General features: G+C 44.2%; 1 protein-coding gene across 2 annotated transcripts in view; it reads left to right on the forward strand.

Moving 5' to 3' along the window:
• Nucleotides 1-1,153: 1,153 nt before the first annotated feature.
• CSNK1G2 (casein kinase 1 gamma 2) overlaps nucleotides 1,154-23,655 on the forward strand; it is a 137,336-nt gene continuing 114,834 nt past the window's right edge. The window contains exon 1 of one of the 2 annotated variants that reach the window (XM_087702869.1): nucleotides 1,154-1,404. The gene's annotated coding sequence lies outside the window, so the exon portion shown is untranslated. The remainder of the gene's footprint in view (nucleotides 1,405-23,655) is intronic. The other variant, XM_087702885.1, reaches the window with a different exon arrangement.

Raw genomic sequence — 23,655 nt, forward strand, 5'->3', positions numbered from 1 at the left:
GGACAAGCAACTATTCGGGTTTCTCGCATCCAGAAAAAGCTTCACCAGTGGAGAAACATTTGGTCATTTCAGTGGTTTGAACTGGCAAAAGTTTATTTACCTTGAGAGCTAGACTATATTATATCTTTCAAAGCTGTGGCGGATAGAAACCTAGATTTAATCTCTTCCTGTTCTTTTAAAAAGTAATTTTATAAACAGTGATTTTTTTAAAAAAATCCAACAATTAATAGAGTATGATTCTTATAAAATATGTTAGTATATATATATGGTAGGTAGTTGCTAGGAGTCAGAAACGACATAGTAAGTTAATAAAAATATTTAAATGCTGAATAATTGGAAGGTCTTCTGTCCTGTTTTTTTAAATCATTACTTGAGGTTTCTTTTGTTCCTTATTCTTCTTGTTTGTACTTCATTGTTTGTCCATCTTTTGCATTCTTTTGTATTATGAAATAAATTAGCGTAAAATATACAAAAATATGGTAAGAAGTCATTTCAATGCATTCCAGTGCAGATTTATTTCATAATCAGCTGGGCCTAAACCCAGGTGTGTTATCTAGTACAAATACATTATCCTTACAGGGATATTTTTTTGGAAAAACAAATACAGGAAAAAACCTGAAAAAAAGGGCAAGTCTGAAAAATGAAGATTTAAAAACTTTGCTTTAAAAAAAAAAAAACTTTGCTTACAAGAACATGAACAAAACCAGGAAAATAATTAAATATAAAGGGCAGCTTTATGAAAGGACTTATCTTTATTACAAAGGAGGCATGGTCACTGTAATTGTATGAATCCCCAAACCTCAATTAGAACAATAAATTTAATCGGGGTCCAATTCAAAATCACCATAGACATGATTTTATTAGGGTTTATTCGTGGTTAGGACTCTCCCAAACATTCTGCATTAATGCGTGAGAGTTTGCACGGTTCTTCCCCTTCACGTGGGCGACCCGGCCAGCATCCTACAGAAAGCCGGAAGTCTTCTCCAGGCAGCCACCGCGTCGTCTCCTCTACGCTCCCCCCTCTCTCTCTTCTTCCCGCCTGCGCCCTCTCCCTTTTTCTTTCTTCCCCCTTCCATTTCTTCGGCGCATGCGCCAAAAATCCTTTACGGGCGCCCCCCCCCTCCAGCGGATGGCCAGACTTAGAGAGAAGGCGGCGAGTCTCCTAAGCTCCAGAAGCGGAGCTCGCTATTCACCAACGCGGTTTACGACGACGCCGTGACGTCAATGCCATAGGGCGCACGTGGGCTTTACGCCGCTGGCGCAAAGGCGTTGCTCTTTGCCTGCTGGGGAGGAGAGGGACAGAAAGAGGCTTAAAGAGACAACAGCGAGCCATGGAGGGGCTGTGGGGGAAGAGATCTTGGGCTCCCCACCTTTGAACAGCCCGGACGGGGGAAAGAAGCTCAGGTGAGTCTCGACGGAGTGAGAGGCGGCGGCTTTTACCCCTGGAGGGCTTATTTTGTAGGGAGGGGGGGTTTCTCTTTGGATAGGCTTGCAGCAAAGGTGGGAGTGGGGGGGGGGGTTCCCTCCTGCATGTGCCCCAATGCATATGCCCCAATGTGGGGAGCCGTTGGTGGCGGAAGGGAGAAAGAAAGGAGTAAGTTTCAGTTTGTAAGACGGAGGAGAGGAAGAGGGCTCCCCCCCCCTTTAACATTTTGCAAGGACTATAATTACTCTGACTATATTTAACAGAGTAAAGTTTAGTGCAACCTCCCCTCGCCCTGCCCCGTACTTTTTCTTCGTGTTTTATGGAGGCTGGTAGTGGTGGGGCTTGGAAAAGGCTGGAGAAACGAGGAAGCTTAAAGGAGGAGGGTTTGGCTGGAAGGCCTTCCTGTTGCTTCCTCCCCCCCCTCCTCCCAACCTAGTTTGGTGGAAGGGATGCTGAGCAGAAAGATGTGGGGTGGTGGGTAAGTGACTAGAGGATGGTACCCCACAATTTTTTTTTCCTCCTAAAACCCGCCCAGTGGGCTCTTTCTAAGCCCTTCTCCTTGTCTCTGCATTTAGGTGATGCGTGGAAGCATTCATTGGTGCTTGCCTTGCCAGGCACCGAGATTTACGTAACTTCCCACCCCGACCCTCTTCCAATATGTCTCAAAGGGCTTCAAAACTGGGGAAAACGGAATTTGGGGGAATTTTGGGAGGGTTTGGAAGGAGGAAATTGTGTACTTGGATGTCGATGAGGGGGGTTGCTTTTGTGATCCTTTGCAATGTAAAGGAAGCAGCAGCATGCTAGGCCAAATGTACTTGATTTTGGTTTTTTTTAATATATATATACATACACAATTTGAGTGCTGTTGTTTGTTTGTTCAAAAATCTTTTTTTACAAAAAAATAAATAAACCATGGTGAAGGTGGATTAGAGCTTCTGGGCTTGAGATGGAGAGTAAACAGGTGAGCCCTAGTTTTCTTTAAGTGCTCCCCCACCTTGTTTCCCATTAGTAACCAGCCTTCCCACCCTGGTTGGTCTCTCTATACTTCTAAACAAATTATTACTAATCTCCATAATCAGGGTGTGTTTGTGGAAAAGAAAAAAAAAGGGGGGGGGAGGCAGATGGAAGAAGAAAAAAAGCGGAAGGAAGGGAATTAAAAATTCCAGTCAAAAGGTTTTTGTGCCTGATTGATTGGCATGATATTTATAAACTGAAGATGGGTGCAATTTGGGGAGTGGGGGAGAGATGGGGCTATGTTTCTTTTTTCTCCTTTATTGAATAGGTCTCTTGGACCCAATTGAATCAACCTTCTGCTTTTCTTCCACTTTCCCTTCTTTTTATTCACACATAAGCATGAAGATTTAACTTCTGGTCCTCCAGGGCAGACAACTGTTGATGTTTTATATGGTATTATCCCCCACCTCCCCAGCCCCTTTTTATTGCAGTTCTTTTTGTGATGTATCTTTTTGTGATGTATCTTTTTGTATTTTAAGCAGGGGAATTCCATGCAGCAACCACAAAGCCTTCGTGCTTTCTAACCCCCCCCCCTCCTCAAAACCTGTGGTTTGTTTTGTTCAACCTGAGTTGTAAATTAAAAGGTGTTTTCAGGAGATGCAAATGTTTGTAGGTTAGATCCAGTTTTGCATGGCAGTTGAAAATACAATAGTTGCATTAAGTATAGGCAGAAGAAATACTTTCTTTTTTGTGTACAAACGTGTATGGCTTATTTCCTGACTGTTGAAAACTAGAGTGTTTTTCAGGGTTAAATACAAAGTATTTTAACAGCATCACTTTCCCCATAGCCTCTATATTTTCTGTGGTTCTTTTATTGCCTCAGACTATGGATTGTTCTGTATTTGGCGTCTACCTTTTTAATTTCCACGAATCAAATTAAGTGAATTCATGCCAGAGTGTAAAACAGGTTGATTTAGTTGGATATTACCCACCCACCCACCCCTTTCCAAAAGGTGTTTGTCTGTAATTGTATTCATAAAGCCAGTTTCTTGCCTTTATTTTTCAGGTCTTTCTAGATCTGAAATTGAAAGCGTGTGAAATCCTTTGCCAAAGGAACTACAGACCAGGAAATACAGTGCTCAAAATAAATAAAGGGAACACTTAAACAACACAATGTAACTCCAAGTCAATCACACTTATGTGAAATCAAACTGTCCACTTAGGTAGCAACACTGATGGACAATTAATTTCACATGCTGTTGTGCACATGGAATAGACAACAGGTGGAAAGCATAGGCAGTTAGCAAGACATCCCCAATAAAGGATGGATCTGGAGGTGCTGACCACAGACCACTTCTCAGTTCCTATGCTTTCTGGCTGATGTTTTGGTCACTTTTGAATGCTGGCGGTGCTTTCACTCTAGTGGTAGCATGAGACAGAGTCTACAACCCACACAAGTGGCTCAGGTAGTGCAGCTCATCCAGGATGGCGCATCAATGCGAGCTGTGGCAAGGTTTGCTGTGTCTGTCAGTGTAGTGTCCAGAGCATGGAGGCGCTACCAGGAGACAGGCCAGTACATCAGGAGACGTGGCGGAGGCCATAGGAGGGAAACAACCCAGCATCAGGACCGCTACCTCCGCCTTTGTGCAAGGAGGGACAGGAGGAGCACTGCCAGAGCCTTGCAAAGTGACCTCCAGCGGGCCACAAATGTGCATGTGTCTGCTCAAACCGTCAGAAACAGACTCCATGAGGGTGGTATGAGGGCCCGGCGTCCACAGGTGGGGGTTGTGGTTACAGCTCTACACCGTGCAGGACGTTTGGCATTTGCCAGAGAACACAAAGCTTGGCAAATTTGCCACTGGCACCCTGTGCTCTTCACAGATGAAAGCAGGTTCACACTGAGCACATGTGACAGTTCTGCTGCCTGCAGCATCCTCCAGCATGACCGGTTTGGCAGTGGGTCAGTAATGGCGTGGGGTGGCATTTCTTTAGCGGGCCGCACAGCCCTCCTTGTGCTCTCCAGAGGTAGCCTGACTGCCTTTAGGTACTGAGATGAGATCCTCAGACCCCTTGTGAGACCATATGCTGGTGCGGTTGGCCCTGGGTTCCTCCTAATGCAAGACAATGCTAGACCTTATGTGGCTGGAGTGTGTCAGCAGTTCCTGCAAGATGAAGGCATCGATGCTATGGACTGGCCCGCCCGTTCCCCAGACCTAATTCCAATTGTGCACATCTGGGACATTATGTCTCGCTCCATCCACCAACGCCACGTTGCACCACAGACTGTCCAGGAGTTGGGGGATGCTTTAGTCCAGGTGTGGGAGGAGATCCCTCAGACCATCTGCCACCTCATCAGGAGCATGCCCAGGCGTTGTACGGACGTCATACAGGCACGTGGAGGCCTCACACACTATTGAGCCTCATTTTGATTTGTTTTAATAACATTACATCAAAGTTGGATCAGCCTGTAGTGTTTTTTTCCACTTTAATTTTGAGTGTAACTCCAAATCCAGACCTCCATGGGTTGCTAAATTTGATTTCCATTGATAGTTTTTGTGTGATCTTGTTGTCAGCACATTCAACTATGTAATGAACGAAATATCTAATAAGAATATTTCATCCATTCAGATCCAGGATGTCTTATTTTTGTGTTCCCTTTATTATTTTTTTGAGCAGTGTACATAAGGTTCCCCTCACCCCCGCTTTCTCTGCAAAGAATGCTAAAGGTTAGTTTGTAAAAATAAGACAGGGAGGAAATTCTGAAGTTGCAGAATAAGGACATATGGGAACAGTCTTGTTTAATTAAGATGAGGGGATTCAATACATGTGCCAAGTCTGAGAGACAGAAATAAAACAAAACGATAAGTTTGCTTCCTTTCTTCTTCCTCCACCCAAATTCATCTCCATCCCCCTATCCAAAATTTAGCTGATGAGGGTCTTAGGGCTTCACCCTCATTTATTTCTGTCTCTGAGGTATGATCCATTTAGACTGAGAAGTAACTGAGGTAAAGCTTCAGGATTAGAAGGAATTCATGTAAGTTTTTCTTTTGTTAGGGTAGTTTCAGATGGACTGAGTTTTATTTGAAACAAGGTGAGCCTGTTAGGCGTTTAGCTTTCTGGTTGCGTGAGGTGTTTGATCTTGAACCGCCTAGTAGTAGCTGCTGGCATGTGCAGTAACGTGCATCTCTTCTGCGGGCAGGAAAGAGTGTGCCACGATTTGGCTGTTAACCTTTGCAGGTCTCCAGGAGAGGATTTCCCCTGCATGCATATTTGCACACTGAGAAAGACACTCAGAAATGTGACACTCCAAGTCAGCTGTTCGTAAAGCATAAATCAAGTTTGTCGTTTACAACTCCCAGAATTCCTAGGCAACCCTTGGTAACCATCAGCATGGCATGTGGATTGTGGTGCACTAATAGCCTTCCCCGTATTACCATGTAGAAGTCAATGTTTGCAGTTCTGGGGCTTCCTTTAACAAGGAATCCAATCTGTTCTTTACTCTAGAATTCCCCCATTGTTTTGAAGATTCCCTTGCCATGTGCAGCTACGGTACAGTGCCCATTTTAAGCCTGCATGCCATCCCAGTGAGGCTGCAGTAATATTGCATATGCTTCCCAGGGCTCTCTGTCATATGGCTTTCTGTGATAAACATTAATTATTTAACAGACTAGTTGATGTGGAAAGCAGAGAATAAAAAACAATCGGTTTTTGTTCGCTTTTTTTGTTGCTTACGTTTGAGAAAGGTGTGTTCTTGTGAAAGCAGCAGCTTGTCTGGAACAATTGGGGCGGGGGGGGGGAAACCTTCCATCATATTTTTACTTGTTCTTGTTAGTTGACTAAGACAGAAAATCTAATTTTTGACCATTTTGGGAGAGCAAAAGAAGATGGCAGGAAACCTGTGGGTGTTATAACCAATTATCTTTCCAGTTTGGTTCCCTTTTTCTCCTGAAGCTATCTTGGAAAAAAAAATACTGTCATGGGATGTAAAAGGCCAGTGTTAAATAGCTGTTCTGTTCGTCACCAATGTTACAGTGCTTCTGTGTCGAGTGTTAATCATTAAAAGTTATCTGAACTGTTGATTTTCACATTTGTGCCCTGGGACTACTGGGTAATATTATTTGCTGATCTTTGTTGAGCAGCAAAATTAGTGCTGAGATACAGGTTTTCTTTAAACAGAACGTGTCAGCCGTGATTGATCTTTCATTGCAGGACATGGATGTGAGTGGCATGTAAGTGGCTTAAATGCAATGTTGGTTCATGTAGGGTGAGGTGTGACAAAATTGCCCAGGGCCATCCAGGATACGACAGGATGCTTTTTTAAACGTCTCTCATTTAGAAAGAATGTTCAAAACCATGATTGAGGATTAAACTATGTGGAAAATGTGGCCTTAGAAATGCTGGCCACAACCTTAAACGTGGTGTTTTTTTCTTTTTATTCATTGAACCAAATAAATATGAGGTGCTTAATTTTTGGGAACGGTGCAAGATTTTACAGAACCAAATTCAGTTCTCAACCCTTCTTTTCCTCTCGTGGAAAACCTTCCTCCCCACCTGTGTCTGCAGGAATAGTATAGAGAAGATTTCCTCTGTTTTTTTTTTTTTCATCTGCTTTAGACAAAATGAGCTGTGCAAATGTCATCGTAGGAGTTAAAAAAAATAAGTGACTCAGCAAATGGTTGAATGCACCAAGGAATTTTGTTCTAAGTAGAAAGCTACTGTTCCTTATCAGCAAATATTGGACAACAATTCTCACCAGCCCAGGGATGGTATACACTTCCCTTCCCTATTGGTTCGCAGATCCTTCCGCGCATGCGTTTTTGGCAAAAGAATGGCCTAAATGGGATGCCGTAGAGCCGGTCGCCGGTGGGCGGAGCCACCGGCGATTTCCGCTACCGCTTTGGGCGATCCGGTCCAAACTGGTAGAATACCAGGTGGTGCAGTGGTTAAATGCAGCACTGCAGGCTACTTCAGCTGACTGCAGTTCTGCAGTTCGGCTGTTCAAATCTCACCGGCTCAGGGTTGACTCAGCCTTCCATCCTTCCGGGGTGGGTAAAATGAGGACCCGGATTGTTGGGGGCAATATGCTGACTCTGTAAACCGCTTAGAGAGGGCTGAAAGCCCTATGAAGCGGTATATAAGTCTAACTGCTATTGCTATTGCTATAATACCACCTCTGCATCAGCCCCAACTTAACTTGTGGTCACGAATTAAGAAAGCTGCATTCCTACAGTTCAAAAAGAGGAACAAATTAAATTCCCGTTCCTTCAGGAAGCAAAGAAACTCTCTCTGGGCCCAATTCCTTAAGAATGTACATCATCAGTTGAGCCAAGGTCTTTCCAATAACAAGACAAGGTGTTAGCCCTTCCTAGTCCTCATTTAGCAACTGCTTCACTTAGCAATCATTCACAGTTATGATGGTGATGAAAAATTAACTTTTATCAATCCTTGCTTTTATGACCTTTGCACGTCTATAAAGCAAAGGAAAGCTGAAGCAAGATCATTTAAATATAGTTGGTTTCATATAGGGACTGCCTCATGAAGGATTGAATGGTCAGTCCTAGGTGTGGTCACTAAATGAGGACTACCGGTATTAGTACCAGCAACAGAGGCATGCTGCTTTTGAATGGGGAGGTACTTTTAGCAGAATAATTATACCCTGTCTGTAACAGTGTTGAAAGAAATGTCCTTCTGGGTTCAGCTCCAAGTGGGGAAGAAGACACTGGAGACATGGAGGCTGCTTGGAAAGATGGTTTATTGTTGGACAGGGCCACATGGCTTTAGCCCTGAACAGAAAAGGTGATCACATGTTTCAATGTTGATGGAGAAGAAGAGAAGGGCTGAGGGAGGGGCTTGCTAGGCTTTTATACCCTGTTCAGTCCCACCTCTCTGTTTCCTGTTCCTGTGTAAGAAATGTATTCTGACTGGTTGTCAGACTCCCATGGTGCCATGCAGGGGGCTACTCTCTAGGCTGTGATGAGTTCTCAGTTGCTTTGTGGTCAGTTGAGTAATATCCCTTCCTCCTACAGCTGCAGTGAGGAGAAGTCTTTATTATGTAAAGTGGGCTGGGCTGGCCATCTTAATGGCCCATTAGCTGGGGATGGGCAGAAAGCTATAGGCAACTATTCTGTCTTTTGAAACATGTTTCTTTTCACATCCAGAGAAATATTCTGCCTTTTCAATATTTCCTAGGATATTTCATTTTTCTGGGAGAGGGCTGGATGATAACTTCCCACAACAGAATAACAGAGAGGGAAGAGACCTTGGAGGTCTTCTAGTCCAACCCCCTGCTCAGGCAGGAAACCCTACACCACTTCAGACCAATGGTTGTCCAATCTCTTCTTTAAAACTTCCAGTTTTGGAGCATTCAAAATCTCTGAAGGCAAGTTGTTCCACTTATTCATTATTCCAACTGTCAGAAAATACCCAGTCACCTAATCATCTTTGTTGCTCTTCTCTGCACTCTTTCTAGCATCTCAACTGTCTTTTTAAAGATCTGCTTATATTGATATTGGTTTCCTCAGTACTGGAACAAACTCAAGCTGTAAAGCAATAATTTAAAGCTCTCTTCTGCATCTGTTGAATAGGCAGATTAGGCTGCCATTGGATATATGAACTCCATTTAGCTAACTATGGTCGATAGGTTTCTATGTCATATATTACATAACTCTGCCTCTTTTTTTAAAAAAAAAATCTGGTTAAGATGTAGGGTTTTCCACATCAGCAAGCATCCATGCATCCTTATGCTTTAGAATAGCATTTCCCAAGCTAGAATCTTTAAGGGCAAGTCCAGACTTGTTAAGGCATTAGATTGGATGTTTCTGTATGGAATTGATGCTTTGGTGGATTGGATTAGATTACAGTTTCTGGCCCTCCCCTGGAAAATAGGTATGCTGGCTAGAAAGTTTGTTGGTCGAATCAAGAGGGGGAGGGCTGTTAATGAGTGTGTCATGATATCTCTCCCCCCCACACATTTCTTAAAGGTATGATCAGTCATGCCAGTCTTAGTGTCCACGTGATAGTTCATAAGCAGCAACTGTGATCACAGTCACAAGAAGATCCCACACTATAATACTGATTGTGTAGGTAGTAAGTGGATTCGTTTCTGCCTTTGCTTCTGTTTCATTTTAGGGTTAGGGTCGCGACCTATATTTTGTAAACAACAAATGTGGAAGAGTAAAATAAGAATAAGGTGGAAGAAATGAAATCTTAACTTGAGTGAACTAGAAAGTACAAAAAGAGGGGGTTAATTGGGATACACTCGTGTGTGTGAATATATTCTTGTTTCAAATATGTTTTATTTTCATATTTTCATTTCATACAGTCACATATATACTGTGCATGACTGGGGCCATATAACATTGAGCAATAAACACAGCCATCCTTATCAAAAATACTCCCCAAAATACAAAACCAATATACCACTTCAACCCTCCATACACCCTTTCTTTCACCCCCCTCCAACTTTCTTTTCTCCCCTCCAACATTCCCCTCTCCTACTTCCCCTCCTCCTCTATCACTCCTTTCTCCCAATACACTCCCTCCCTTCCATCTCACCCTCCTTCCGATCCTCTCTCCCACCCTCTCTACCCCTCCCTCTTCTTCCCCTCTGCTCCTCCCTTCGGTGTATTTCTACTATCTGTCAATATATTCAGCTTCTTATTTTTACACTAAAATTAAAAAAGGCAACAGTATACAAGTGCAATCATGTTACTTTAAAATCTGGCACTATATTTCCCCCCTCCCCCCTATGACCCCACCTCCCTTCCCCCCTCCCGACTTCCCAGAGCCCGTACACGGTATCGCTTTTTATCAAACACAGTCTAAGATATATTAAAACCAAGAAAATTAAAAAAATAAAAATAAAGAAAAAAAAGGAAAAAGAAAAAAGAAAGAGAAGAAAAAAAGTCAGTAAAATCTCTGCGTTGAACTCAGCTTCTTGCCATTACACAAACTTTAAACAGTTTACATTGTTCCTAATCTTAATTGTTTGATTACCTGCAGGATTTCCCCAGAAGTTATTTGTTGATTGTGTGAATATATTCTTATAGTTGTATGTGTACAACGGGAGTGAGTTTGGTACTTTCTGAGCTCCGTGTTGAGCATTAATAATGTTACCTAATCTAGTAATTGTTTAGCTTGTGCAATGGATGGCCTATTATTCATAGAATCATAGAGCTGGAGGGGACCTGGGAAGGCCTAAGGCAGGAGTTTTATACCATCCCAGACAAAGGGCTATCATATCTTTTCTTGAAAACTTCCAGCAATTAATTAAACACCTGCAAATTTAAAACCAAGTTCAGAGAACATCCCTGGACAATTCTCATAACTCATTAGGAAAGCAGAATAAAAATAAATAAATGGTATACACTTGGTGCAATCAAGATAAATTAGGACTGCAGGTCCCAGGATTCTCAGCGTCTGGCCATACTGGCTGTAAAATAAGTGGGAAGACAGGTAGTCCTTGACTTAGAACAGTTCATTTAGTGACCGGCACTGAAAAAAGTGACTTATGACTGTTCTTCACACTTACGACTGCTACAGCATCCCCATGGTCACATGATCAAAATTGAGATTCTTAGCAACTGGTTCCTATTTATGACGATTGCAATGCCCTGGGGTCATATGATCAGCTTTTGCAATCTTCAGACAAGCAGAGGCAATGGGGAATCCAGATTCACTTAACAACCATGTTACGAATTTAACAGATGCAATGATTCGCTTAACCACTGTGGCAAGAAAAGTCATAAAATGGGGCAAAACTCACTAGCAAACGTTTCACTGAGCAACAGAAATTTTGGGCTCAATTGTGATCGTAACTCAAGGACTTCGATGTGGTCATTTCAGGTCTGGAAAGTGTTTGGCTGAAGAAAGCTAACCCACGTTAATATAGTGTGTGCGTAGATACGTATGTGTACACTTTCACTTTGAAATCTTCCAGGTTTTAATCTGTGGTTTTGAGAGTGTCTAAATACTTTAACAACTCTGTGTCTGGTCACAGATTGTAAAGTTACATCATGGAGATACCAGTGATTTGGTGATAGCGTTTGGGATATCTGAATAGGAAACTTAGGAAGGTTGTAGGAGGCCTACAGGTGTTCTCCTAACCCAGTGATGGCGAACCTATGACACGCGTGTCAGTGCTGACACGCGTAGCCATTTGGGGTGACACGCACAGGATTTCATGCGATTCATCCTCGGTTCCTGCACGGCCGCCGAGGATGAAAGAATCTGTGCTGGAGGAACGGGGGGGCGGGACGTGTGATCTCCCCCGTCCACACTCACTTACTGTATCACCGCCGCCCCTTTCTAAGCGCAGGGGCTGCTGGTAAGGCGTGCGTGCCGTGCGCACACACGTCATCAGCGCAGTGAGGGAGGACCCACAGGAGAGGAGCGCGGGAACAGTGCGCGCCTCTCTCCAGTCAGGCCGGCACAGAGAGTCTACTCCTGGGACTGTCGGTTACGACCGCACCACAGCAGGGAACAGCGGAATGCCAACGGGAACTGTGAGTGCCATTAGCAGCAACTATAAATTGCGCAAAATTATGTTTTTGTCGAAGTGACACACAACGCGAGTTATGCTCGATTTTTTGCCGATTTTTGACACACCACGCCAAAAAGGTTGCCCATCACTGTCCTAACCCAACGTTGGCGACTTGAAGATGTGTGGACTTCAACTCCCAGAATTCTCCAGGCAGCCCTGCTCTCTAGGGAATTCTGGGAGTTGAAGTACACACATCTTAACATAGCCATGGTTGAAAAACAGTGCTCTGGCTTTTTGACCATACCTTAAACCAGGGATGTCAAACTCAATTTCATTGAGGACTGCATTGGGGTTGTGGCTGACCTCAGGGGAGCCGGGCAGGCATGGATGACTGGGTTGGTGGGGCCAACTGGGTGGGAGTGGCCAGCTTAATGCCATTCCCCAAACTGCTTCGCACTGGGTAGACCGAGCCGAAGCCACGCTGGCTCAGTGTTTCTTCTTCGCATTGGGTAGACCAGGCCAGTACAACAGGCTGCGTGCAGCTCGCCTAGCAGTCTTGGGTGACCCAATGGCAGTTTTTGAAAACTAATCTGCTGCCACAAAATGTTGCTACCACCTGGAAGATTCTGCCATGTACATTTCCCCTCCAACATCTCCAGGCCTTTCGGATGCTGCAAGTTCCAATGTTGCACTGCTAAGGTTTTTTAAGGTTTCTTTCCTCCTTTGCAAGTTGTGCAGAGACCAGAATTACTCCATGCTTCAAATAGGTATCTGTGTCCATGTACAGGTAGTCTTCGACTAACAACAGTTCATTTAGTGACCATTCAAAGTTTACAATGGTAACTTATCACTGCAGTCAGTTAAAAAAGAAACCTGACTTACCATTTTTTCACACTTAAGAATGTAGCAGCATCTCCATGGCCATGTGGTCAAAATCGAGGCACTTGGCAACTGTCTCATATGTCCTCATATTCTCATATTTCCAGGGTCATGGAAATCACCGTTTGTGGCCTTCTGACAAGCAAAGTCAATGAGGAAGTCAAATTCACTTTAATAACCATGTTACTAACTTAATGCAGTGACTCACTTAACTGTGGCAAGAAAGGTCGTTGTTGTTGGTGTTAGTTGCGAAGTTGTGTCTGACCCATTGCAACCCCATGGACAACGTTCCTCCAGGCCTTCCTGTCCCCTACCATCCTCTGGAGTCCATTTCAGCTCAAGCCTACTGCTTTGGTGACCCCATCCAGCCACATCCATTCTCTGTTGTCCCCTTCTTCTTTTTTCCTCAATCTCTCCCAGCATTAGGCATCTTCTCTTAGGGAGTCCTTCCTTCTCATTAGGTGGCCAAAGTATTTGAGTTTCCTCTTCAGGATCTGGCCTTCTAAAGAGCAGTCAGGGTTGATCTCCTCTAGGACTGACCGGTTGGATCGCCTTGCAGTCCAAAGGACTTGCAGGAGTCTTCTCCAGCACCAGAGTTCAAAGGCCTCCATTCTTTGGTGCTCAACCTTTCTTATGGTCCAACTTCCAAGAAAGGTCGTAAAAAGGAACAAAGCTCACTTAACTTTCACTTAGCAACAGAAATGTTGGGCTCAATTGTGGCGTTAAATCGAGGACTACCTGGAAATCCTATATTTGGGATGAATCTGAATCCAGATTGCGTATCTCTAAGAAAGGGCCTGTTGAGAATCCACCCACCCTTTCTTATTTACATACATTGGAAGCTGAGTAGTAGCTCTTCTCCAAGGTTAAACCCTCCTCAATACACACACAAACACACACACACACCCAAACATCCTGAAAGTCCCTGCCCTGGAATTAATTTGGCCTTACTGCCCCTTGCATTATGCAAAGAAAATCAAATCGGCATTGTTCCGATGTGCCTTCAGCTCTAATTGATTGTGGGTGCTATCAACAGGGAATTTGAATTGTGTTTGCATTTTCCTTCTTTGCATTGTATTGCAATTTCTATCTTTTTGCTTTGTTAATTTCTATTTTTGTATTGTCTCTGCTGCTCGTTGCTTTAAGTCCACAACAGGTTTGGGGAGGGTTGTAAATCCAGGTGTTCGATTGATTGCCTGTGGACATCAGAGTTAATGTTGCTCATGCCACCAAAAGGGAATGATAAAGGATGCTACTGGAGGCTGGATAGTACAAAATCAAACAGTTAAATCAATCAGGGTGTTTCACTGTCCCTACAGGGGAAGGTTAGATGATAAGCTATGGATCAACCAAAAAACTGCACCCAGAGCATTAAAGTAGAGTTCAGAACTCCTGTTTCTTTCATTTGCAGACTGGGAGAGAAGGAATATAAATTTCTCCAGTTATGCATGTGGTTTAGGTTTAGGTTTAGGTTTCGTTTTATTTATATGCCTCCCTATTCCCAGCGGGACTCAGGGCGGCGCACAAACCCAAAGGGGGAAAGGGAAACACAAAAACTACAAATACAAGCATTTAAAAATAACCAACAGACACACAAATCGAGAGGGGAAGGGAACTCATCAACCCCAGGCCTGCCGACACAGCCAGGTTTTAACGGCTTTTCGGAAGGCCTGGAGAGAGGTGAGGGTCCGAATCTCTGCGGGGAGTTCGTTCCAAAGGGCCGGAGCTGCCACAGAGAAGGCCCTCCCCCGGGTAGTAGCCAGATGGCATTGGCTGGTAGACGGAACCCGGAAGAGGCCAGCCCTGTGTGATCTAATGGGTCTTTGGGAGGTAATTGGCAGCAGGTCTCTCAAGTACCCAGGTCCAATACCATGAAGGGCTTTATAAGTGATGACTAGCACCTTGAAGCGTATCCGGAGACCAATCGGTAACCAGAGGATAGGTGTAACGTGGGTGTACCGAGGTGCACCCACAATCGCTCGCGCGCCTGCATTCTGGACGAGCTGAAGTCTCTGAATGCTCTTCAAGGGCTGCCCCATGTAGAGCATTGTATTGCAATGCTTGCAATACAAGCATTGTGGCTTGCAAGAGTCCTTATCTTCTCATTAATCCTTACTATTAATATTTATTAGTATGATTTTATCTGTTATCAGATTATTATTATTTTGTTAGCCGAGTGCCCCCTGGCTAGAAGAGCAAGATATAAATCAAATAATACCAATTTACTGGAAATCTGTAAAAAAAATTCCTTTGGGTAACTTAAGAAAAATCTTGTGTTTTTTTTCAGGCTTTAAATACAGAAAAACAGTAACCCCACCAGTGATAAGGTAAAGGTAAAGATCCCCCTTGCACATATGTGCTAGTCGTTCCCGACTCTAGGGGACGGTGCTCATCTCCGTTTCAAAGCTGAAGAGCCAGCGCTGTCCGAAGATGTCTCAATAGTCATGTGGTCGGCATGACTAAATGCTGAAGATGCACATAACGTTGTTAGTTTCCCACCAAAGGTGCTTCCTATTTTTCTACTCACATTTTCACATGCTCTCAAACAGCTAGGTTGGCAGAAGCTAGGACAAGTAACGGGAGCTCACTCCGTTACGCAGCGTTAGGGATTTGAACCGCCAAATTGCCGACCTTTCTGATTAAGAAGCTCAGCGTCTTAGCCATTGAGCCACTGCATGTCTCCACTTGTGTCTCCACCTGTGATACCCTCCCTAGAATACAGGTAGTCCATGCTTACTGAATCCCTTGGTACAATGGTGTTTAAAAAAAAGCTGATTTGTGACGTCACATTTGAGAGAGTTGCAGCATCCCATGGACACATGATTGCCATATAGGTGCTTCACAACTGTTGTACATTCACAACTGGTTTCTGCCAAGCTGAATTTACGGAGCACACACAAGTAAATTGTGGTCACATGATATCTTGCTTAGTGATTGTGGTGGCTCACTTAATGACCAAGTAGGAAGTGATGTTGTACACTTGCTGCAGTAACATTATTTTCCATTAAACAATGTGTCAGCATTCCAAATATCATGCAGAATTAAATCAGAGTCCAAGGCAGATCTATCCTTAAAGTTCCAATTTAATAAGACAGACATGTTGGCATCGTACTGTGGAATCCCAATTCTGGAAGTTACATCGGATTCCCACCCAGTTAAAAGTTCATGATCTTGTCACCACACCCACAAATCCATCACATGGTCCAATCTTCTTCCACGCTGGCATCTCCACCCAGCTGGTTCCGGTCAGGTGCTGAGGTGCGGAGACAAAAGATGACCTTGGCTTCTAGAAAAGAATGACAACAACACATTCCACATTTCTACTCCTTTCTATTCCCCCCTCTCAACTACTACACTAATAAAACAGCATTATGAAATAAGAGAGAGTGTGGCAGGCCAAAGATCCTAAAAGGGATATAACTGTAGGCCTGACACAATGGAGTGGCCAGTCCCAATTGTAGTCACTAAGTGAGGACTATGTGTAATAATGTGCTTGAAAACGAAGATGAGATGATTATCAGAGAGACGTTTTCTATAGTGATTATCAGAGAGACGTTTTCTATAGTGATAGCCATCTTCCAATTTATTCTCACAGGAGATTTGCTAGCTGTATCATAACTATTTTGAGGTTGCTGGATAGAGTCGGTTTTACTCTAATTTTTCATAAGCCTTAATACTAGTTCAGTACAGGTAGAGTTTGACTTACTATGGTGGCCCGCCAGCAGCCAGCAGAGCTGGCAACCGATTTGGTCAATGAGGAGGTTGGGGAGGAACATGGGGACAGTCTTGGAGTCTGGGAAAGGCTCTGATGAGAGCTCTGTGTTGGAGGCAGAGAGGGGGCCAGAGCCATGTGCCAGTTATCAGCTGCCTTCAGAGTCAGACATCAGTGAGGCAGAAGAACAGCAGGAGCCTGTTCCCAGTGTGCGCATGCACTTAGTTGCCAGACAAAAGGAACAACTAAAGAACAGGGGTCGACTTGGGAGTAAGGCCACAGGTGGATGATGAATGGCCCCTCCCAGAGGAAATAAAATAGGAGCAAAAGGGGAGGGAAGTTTGCAGGAGACAATTAATTTGCTTAATTGGTTCGTGAGTCTCCGAGACTCCTTGCCAAGTTTTGTAGATTTCGGTCTGTCAGCTCTCCAAGCCAGATCAGGTCTGTGACTGTAAATCCTCACTCGAAAGACTTTGCTGGATGTGAATGAGCAGAAGTCACTGTCAGTTAATAAAAGGGTTTTTTTGTCGGGACAAGAAACTGCTTCATGCTCTTGGGAAGCCTCAGTCAAAGCACTTACAATCATTTGTTCAGTGACCATTTAAAGTTACAACAGCATTGAAAGTGACTTACGATTGCTTTTCACATTTATGACCATTGCAGCGTCCCCGTGGTCATATGATCAAAATGCTTGGCAACTGGCATGTAGTTATGACAATTGAACTGTCCTTGGGTGTGTGTGTGTGTCATGCGATCACAATTTCTAACCTTCCCAGCCAGCTTCTGGCAAGCCAAGACAACGGGGAAGTCAGATTCACTTAATGACTGCATGATTCACTTAAGAATCATTAAGTGATTTGTTTAAAACTGAATGCACTTAACAACTGACTTGCTTAACAACAGAAATTTTGGGTTCATAACTCCAGGACTACCTGTACATTTATTTCATGTTGTTTGTTCTGATTTTCAGGATTGTCCTCTTGTTTGGTTCCACATTCTCCTGGGCCTTTTACACTGCAATAGGAAAGGGCTCATGGTGGAAACACACTGTTCGAAGCAGTAGGAGACGCGGTGGCCCAGTGGCTAAGATGCTGAGCTTGTCGATCAGAAAGGTCGGCGGTTCGAATCCCTAGCGGGGCCTAACGGAGTGAGCTCCCATTTTCCCAGCTTCTGCCAACCTAGCAGTTCGAAAGCATGCAAGTAGAAAAATAGGAACCACCTTTGGTGGGAAGGTAACAGCGTTCCGTTCGCCTTTGGCATTTAGTCATGCCGGCCACATGACCACGGAGACGTCTTCGGACAGCGCTGGCTCTTCGGCTTTGAAACGGAGATGAACACCGCCCCCTAGAGTCGGGAATGACTAGCACACATGTGCGGGGGAAACTTTACCTTTAGGAAAGGGCTCATGGTGGAAACAGCATTTGAAGCAGTAGGCAAGCAAAATGTTCTGGTTTGGAGCAGGGAGCAAAGTAAATGGGCCCAAAATCTAGCGCCCTGCTGCTACTCCCAAAATTTGCAACCTTGCGGAAGAGCAGGGAGGAAGAGGGTGGCCCCTTTTTCAGAGAAATTGGCAGCACAGTTTGGCAAAACAGATGGCAAACCAGGGCTCCTTTCTCTGTTCTGCCAGCCTGCAATAGCAAAGCGAACAACATACGGAGGGTTTTTTTTTTTGGCTGGTGTGCTGGTAGCAGTAAGGCCAAGGATCTCCTGGGGGGTAAAGCTCCCTTCCCATCTTGATGATTGCCTGCACTTTCTTGGAAAGGCCCGGCCTGCTCCTTCTGTTTCATCCGCACCTGTGTATTTCAGTGCTATATCTGTCTCTCTATCTGCTGCATAATGCTGCTGTTCAGAACAGCCTAATGGGAACAGACTGTCTGAGTAAGTGTTCCTGGTAAATTCCATGCCTGCCTCCCACCAGTTTCAGTGCAGAGTCTAATGGCATTGGCTAATAAATACAGACCAAATGTTGGCAGCAGGGAAAGGTTCATTATTTCGGTCATTATTTTGGGGAGTAATTTTTCCAGCATGGCGGGATGACTTTCATAGAGCTCCCAAGTCATTCTGTAGTGAATTGTGCTGCCGTCTTGCTTTTTTCCAAGGTTATCTTTTTCCCCCCCAGGGAGAGTTTTGATTTTTTTTTTAAGCTGTTGTGGATATGGGGCCAGGTCCTAATGCAAGGCCATCCTTGTGAACCATATTAAAAGTGTGCCTCAGTGAGCTGGTAGTTGGACTTGGACTAAATATTACATTCCCGATTGGGGATATTTTTTCAGTCCAGTCGGCTTACTGGATCAAAAAAAAGTGGATATTCCTAAAAGAATAGGCCAGTGATAGCTAACCTTTTTGTCCTCATATGCTGAAATCGCGTGTGGCTGCGCATGTACGTGCCACACCCACAATGCAATGCAACCCGCACCCCTGTGCATGCATGCACAACTCTCCCCTGCGTTACACCCGCCTGCTGCGCTCCACCTGTGCCTGCACAAAACCCCCCTGTGCCCCATTTTGGGCCCAGCAGGCCTCCCTGAAGCCTTCTGGGACCAAAAATGGACCATGGGGAGGGCATGGCGCATCCTCTCGTGCTCCCACACACACATGCGCTTGCGACGCCATGCGCATATGCCCCCCGTATGTCTCCTGCATGCGCAGCAGAGACCCAAAAATCAGCTGGCTAGCAGGAGGCATGTGCACATGGACGGTGGAGCTGAGCTGGGTGATGGTTCATGTGCCTGAAGAGAGGGCCCCGTGTGCCACCTGTGGCACGCGTGCCATAGGTTCAGCATCACAGGGATAGGCTCTTGGGACTGTCACATTCTGTTCCCAAACTGTGGATTCACACTGTCAATATCATGATTGATTGAATAAGGCACAGTGGTCTGGGTTCACTTGATGAACCAGAGAGACGTGGTGGCGCAGTGGTTAGAATGCGGTATTGTAGGCTAACTCTGCCTATTGGCAAGAGTTCAATCCTGACCAGCTCAAGCCTTCCATCCTTCCGAGGTGGATAAAATGAGGACCCAGGTTGTTGGGGGCCATGTGCTGACTCTGTTAACTGCTTAGAGGGGGCTGTAAAACACTGTGAAGTGGTATATATACATTGAAGTGCTATTGCTATTCCTATTCACAGATTTACAAAGCCATAAGGGGGTGGTTTGATTTGACTTTGCATTCAGGTAGTCCTCATCTTACCACCACAATTGAGCCCAGATTTATGTTGCTAAGTAAGAAATTTGTTAAGTGAGTTTTGTCCCATTTTACTTTTCTTGCCATGTTTGGTAAGTGAATCAGTGTAGTTGTTAAGTTAGTGACACAATTGTTAAGCGAATCTGACTTCCCTATTGAGGTTACTTGTCAGATGATTGCAAAGGATGATCACGTGACCCTGGGACATTGCAACTGTCATAAATATGAATCAATTGTCAAACATCTGAATGTAAATCACGTGACCATGGGGATGCTGCAATGGTCATAAGTGTCAAAAATGGGCATAAGTCACTTTTTTAGTGCTGCTGTAACTGAATAGTCACTAAATGGACTGTTGTAAGCAGAGGACCACGAGTATTGTGTGCAAACAGTTGTTGTATGAATTGTGATTTGTGATTGAGCATGATGTGTGAACCTATCATGTTATGGCTTTGTGCAGTATATAAACCCAGCATATGGCTATGTTTAGGTTCTCCATCCGCCATCCAATACTAAAAGTCAGCTATTATAGAGGTCTCTTCCTGGGAATTAAAGGTAGTCCTTGACTTAAGAACCATTTGTTTGGTGATCATTCAAGCTGCATTGAAAAAAGTGGCTTACAACCGGTCCTTGCATTTATGACTGCTGCAGCATCCCCACAGTCACGTGATCAAAATTCGGTGCATGGCAACTACAATTGTATTCATAACGGTTGCAATGCCTCTGGGTCATGCAGTCGCCGTGTGTGTGACTTTCCCAACCAGTTTCTGACCAGCAAAGTCAATGGGGGAAGCTGAATTTGCTTAACAACCCCATGATTCACTTAACCACGGTGATTTGCTTAACAACAAGGGTTGTAAAATCTGGCACAACACACTTAACTGTGGGGGAAACAGTTTACCTTTACCTTACATGTTCTGACTTGATACAACACAATGGTTTAGATCAGTGTTTGTCAACCTTGGCAAGTTTAAGTTGTGTGGACTTCAACTCCCAGAATTCCTCAGCCAGCAAAACCAGAGACTTCAACTCTGGGAGTTGAAGTTCAGATGACTTAAAGTTGCCAAGGTTGACAAACTCTGCTTTAGATATCCATGTTATCTTTCTTGAGTTTCATTTACACTGTGGCCTGGTGCTTGTGAAGAATTTATTGATCATTCTAAACATTAAAGTTGAACCCCCATTTTGCTGGGGTGTAGATATGACCATATGGCCTCAACTTCTATGAAAGTGGCGGTGGTAACATTGCTTGAATCAAACTTTATTGTTCTCTCTTTTCGCATTCATGTGCTTAAAATAGTTTCCTTATGAATAAAGCGAAATCTAGGTCCTCAAATTCCCGATCATCTGCAGTTTTACTTGTAATGTATAACAGAAGCTAAGATTATAAATTGAAGTCCTGTTTGTGCAGTGGGCACAGAATTACCTAAGGAGATGAGGTTATAAATCAGTTTGCAAATACTGTACAAAATTTATCTGTGTTGGGGAAACCAACAAAAAATTAATAGCATCCTTTGTTATAAGGCGGGCGAGGAATTGCTGTTATTTCAAATGTTAACAGGGTTATAGAGTTAACAGAAGGACCTTGGAGATGTCCAACCCCATGCTCAAGCAGGAGACCCTATATCAGTGATGACTAACGGACTTGGTGACCAATACACGTGGCCAAATCCCCAAAATATAATGCGTGTGCGGCCCCTGTTCATGCACCCCCCGCACGTGCGCCCTCCCTTCACGTGCCCCCCCCACTCATGTGCACACACCTCCCCCACCACATGCGCCCTGTCCCCCCTGCATGCGTGGAAGAAACCTGACAATCAGCTGCCCAGCAGGAGGCCTGTGCAGCAGAACTGAACTGGGGCGACAGCTTGAGTGCCCACAAAGAGGGCACTGCGTGCCACCCGTGGCACGCATGCCATACGTTCGCCATCATGGCCCTATACCATTATTGAACTGTAGTTATAACCGATTCCGGACAGATTCTTAAGAATATTCACATATATATTCAGCATAAAGCATAAAATTGCAACTGCACAAACAGTTATTAGGGCTTCTAGAGTGGCCTATGTTATACCATGGTTAGGGTTGATTGATAGCCACTGTTTTTTTATAACTCACCTGTGGATGGTGTTACATGCTTTTATGGTTTTTATATGCTGTGTTCTGCTTTTACATTGTTTTACTTGTTGTAAGCTCCCTCCCCAATCGTGCTTGAGATGGACATACATATATCTATATCTATATCTATATCTATATCTATATCTATATCTATATCTATATCTATATCTATATCTATATCTATATCTATATCTATATCTATATATCATCTATCAATCTATCTATCTATCTATCTATCTATCTATCTATCTATCTATCTATCTATCTATCTATCTATCTATCTATCTATCTATCTAATCTATCTAAACCATACATTAATAAGAACTCCCAGTGGTTTTGCCCCTTCTTATTTAAAGTAGTTGTTGAAGCCTTTTAGAATAGCTTCAGTAGATTTTGGTCTTTGACTTACAAGGAGCTTTGGATATGCGTGTAAGTTTTGTGTTTTCTTTAATTTTGTGCCAGCATTATAATGGATTGGTGGCTTTTATCTGCTTTCTTTTGCTAATTATTAATTGCCACTTAGGGACGCGGTGGCTCAGTGGCTAAGATGCTTTGTCGATCAGAAAGGTTGGCAGTTCAGCAGTTTGAATCCCTAGTGCTGGCTAAAGGAGTGAGCTCCCGTGACTTGTCCCAGCTTCTGCCAACCTAGCGATTCGAAACCACGTAAAAAATACAAGTAGAAAAATAGGACCCACCTTTGGTAGGAAGGAAACAGCGTTCTGTGCGCCTTTGGCGTTTAGTCATGCCGGCCACATGACCAAGGAGACGTCTTTGGACAGCGCTGGCTCTTTGGCTTTGAAACGGAGATGAGCACCACCTCCCCCCCCCCAAAAGTCAGGAATGTCGAGCACATATGTGCAAGGGGAACCTTTACTTTTAATTGCAGCTTAACATTTTTTTATTTTACTTCTTTTTCAGTTCTTTTACTAAGTTCTTCATTAGCTCAGCAAAATTAGTGATTGGGTAAATTGAATAACAAGTAAACTGCGAAGTAACCATCCTCTGCTACCAAATGTGAAGTACCCGTGGGTCGTCCATGAGGCCAATGTTGAGAAAAGACACGGACACAATCTTTCTCGGGATGGAGCGAACAAGATTGGGGTCTGGAAGCTCCTTTTATTGAGATAGAACAAAGGCAGGAGGAGCAATAGCATGTGATTAAAGACAGCCTGTAAAACTACAATTGCTAATCTACTGCTCAGGGAAGTTCTGTCTATATATGGTCAATTCCTGGGCGTCATTGGGTAAGGCACATCTAGAGTCAATTATCAGGATGTTATGGAGTACTATCAGGATGTTATGTTATGCACTATCAGGATATTAGGATGTTATGGAGTTTGTTTCCTGTGGTTCAGCGTGGCTGTGCATGCCCTGTTATGCACTGGGTCATGGGTGACTGCCACACCTACACAAGGAGCTATGTGACAACAAGCTGCATGGCATTGGGAGGGGAAAGGGGGAATAGAAAGTTACAGCACAGCATAGGGGGGGAGAAAGGACATGTGTGGGAGTAGCTGGCTCACATAGTCCATGTTACATGAGGCTGCATCGTGAGTCCTGGCCGTTTAGGCCGGAAAGATGTTTCTGGTGCAATGTTTTTGCATCCCTGTGTATGTGTGTTTCAGACAGCAGAAACTGCCCTGCACACACACACACGGAATGGATTCCAACAGTAAACAGAGGTGATTTTGGGGGGAGGACAGAATTTCCTTACTCTCTTTATACCAGGGGTCTCCAACTCTCTGTCTGTAGACTGGCACCGGTCTGCGGCAAGCCAGAAACCGGTTCGCGCAAACAAGTGAAGCTCCATCCGTGGGATGTAGGTAGCATATGAAACCATACCCCTCCCAGTCTGCAGAAAAAACACTTTCCACAGAACCGGTCCCTGGTGCCCAAAAGATT

The sequence above is a fragment of the Thamnophis sirtalis genome, unplaced genomic scaffold, assembly GCF_051295495.1.
Source record: "Thamnophis sirtalis isolate CommonGarterSnake01/CBP01778 unplaced genomic scaffold, rThaSir2_p1.2 scaffold_1, whole genome shotgun sequence".
Lineage (NCBI taxonomy): Eukaryota > Metazoa > Chordata > Lepidosauria > Squamata > Natricidae > Thamnophis > Thamnophis sirtalis.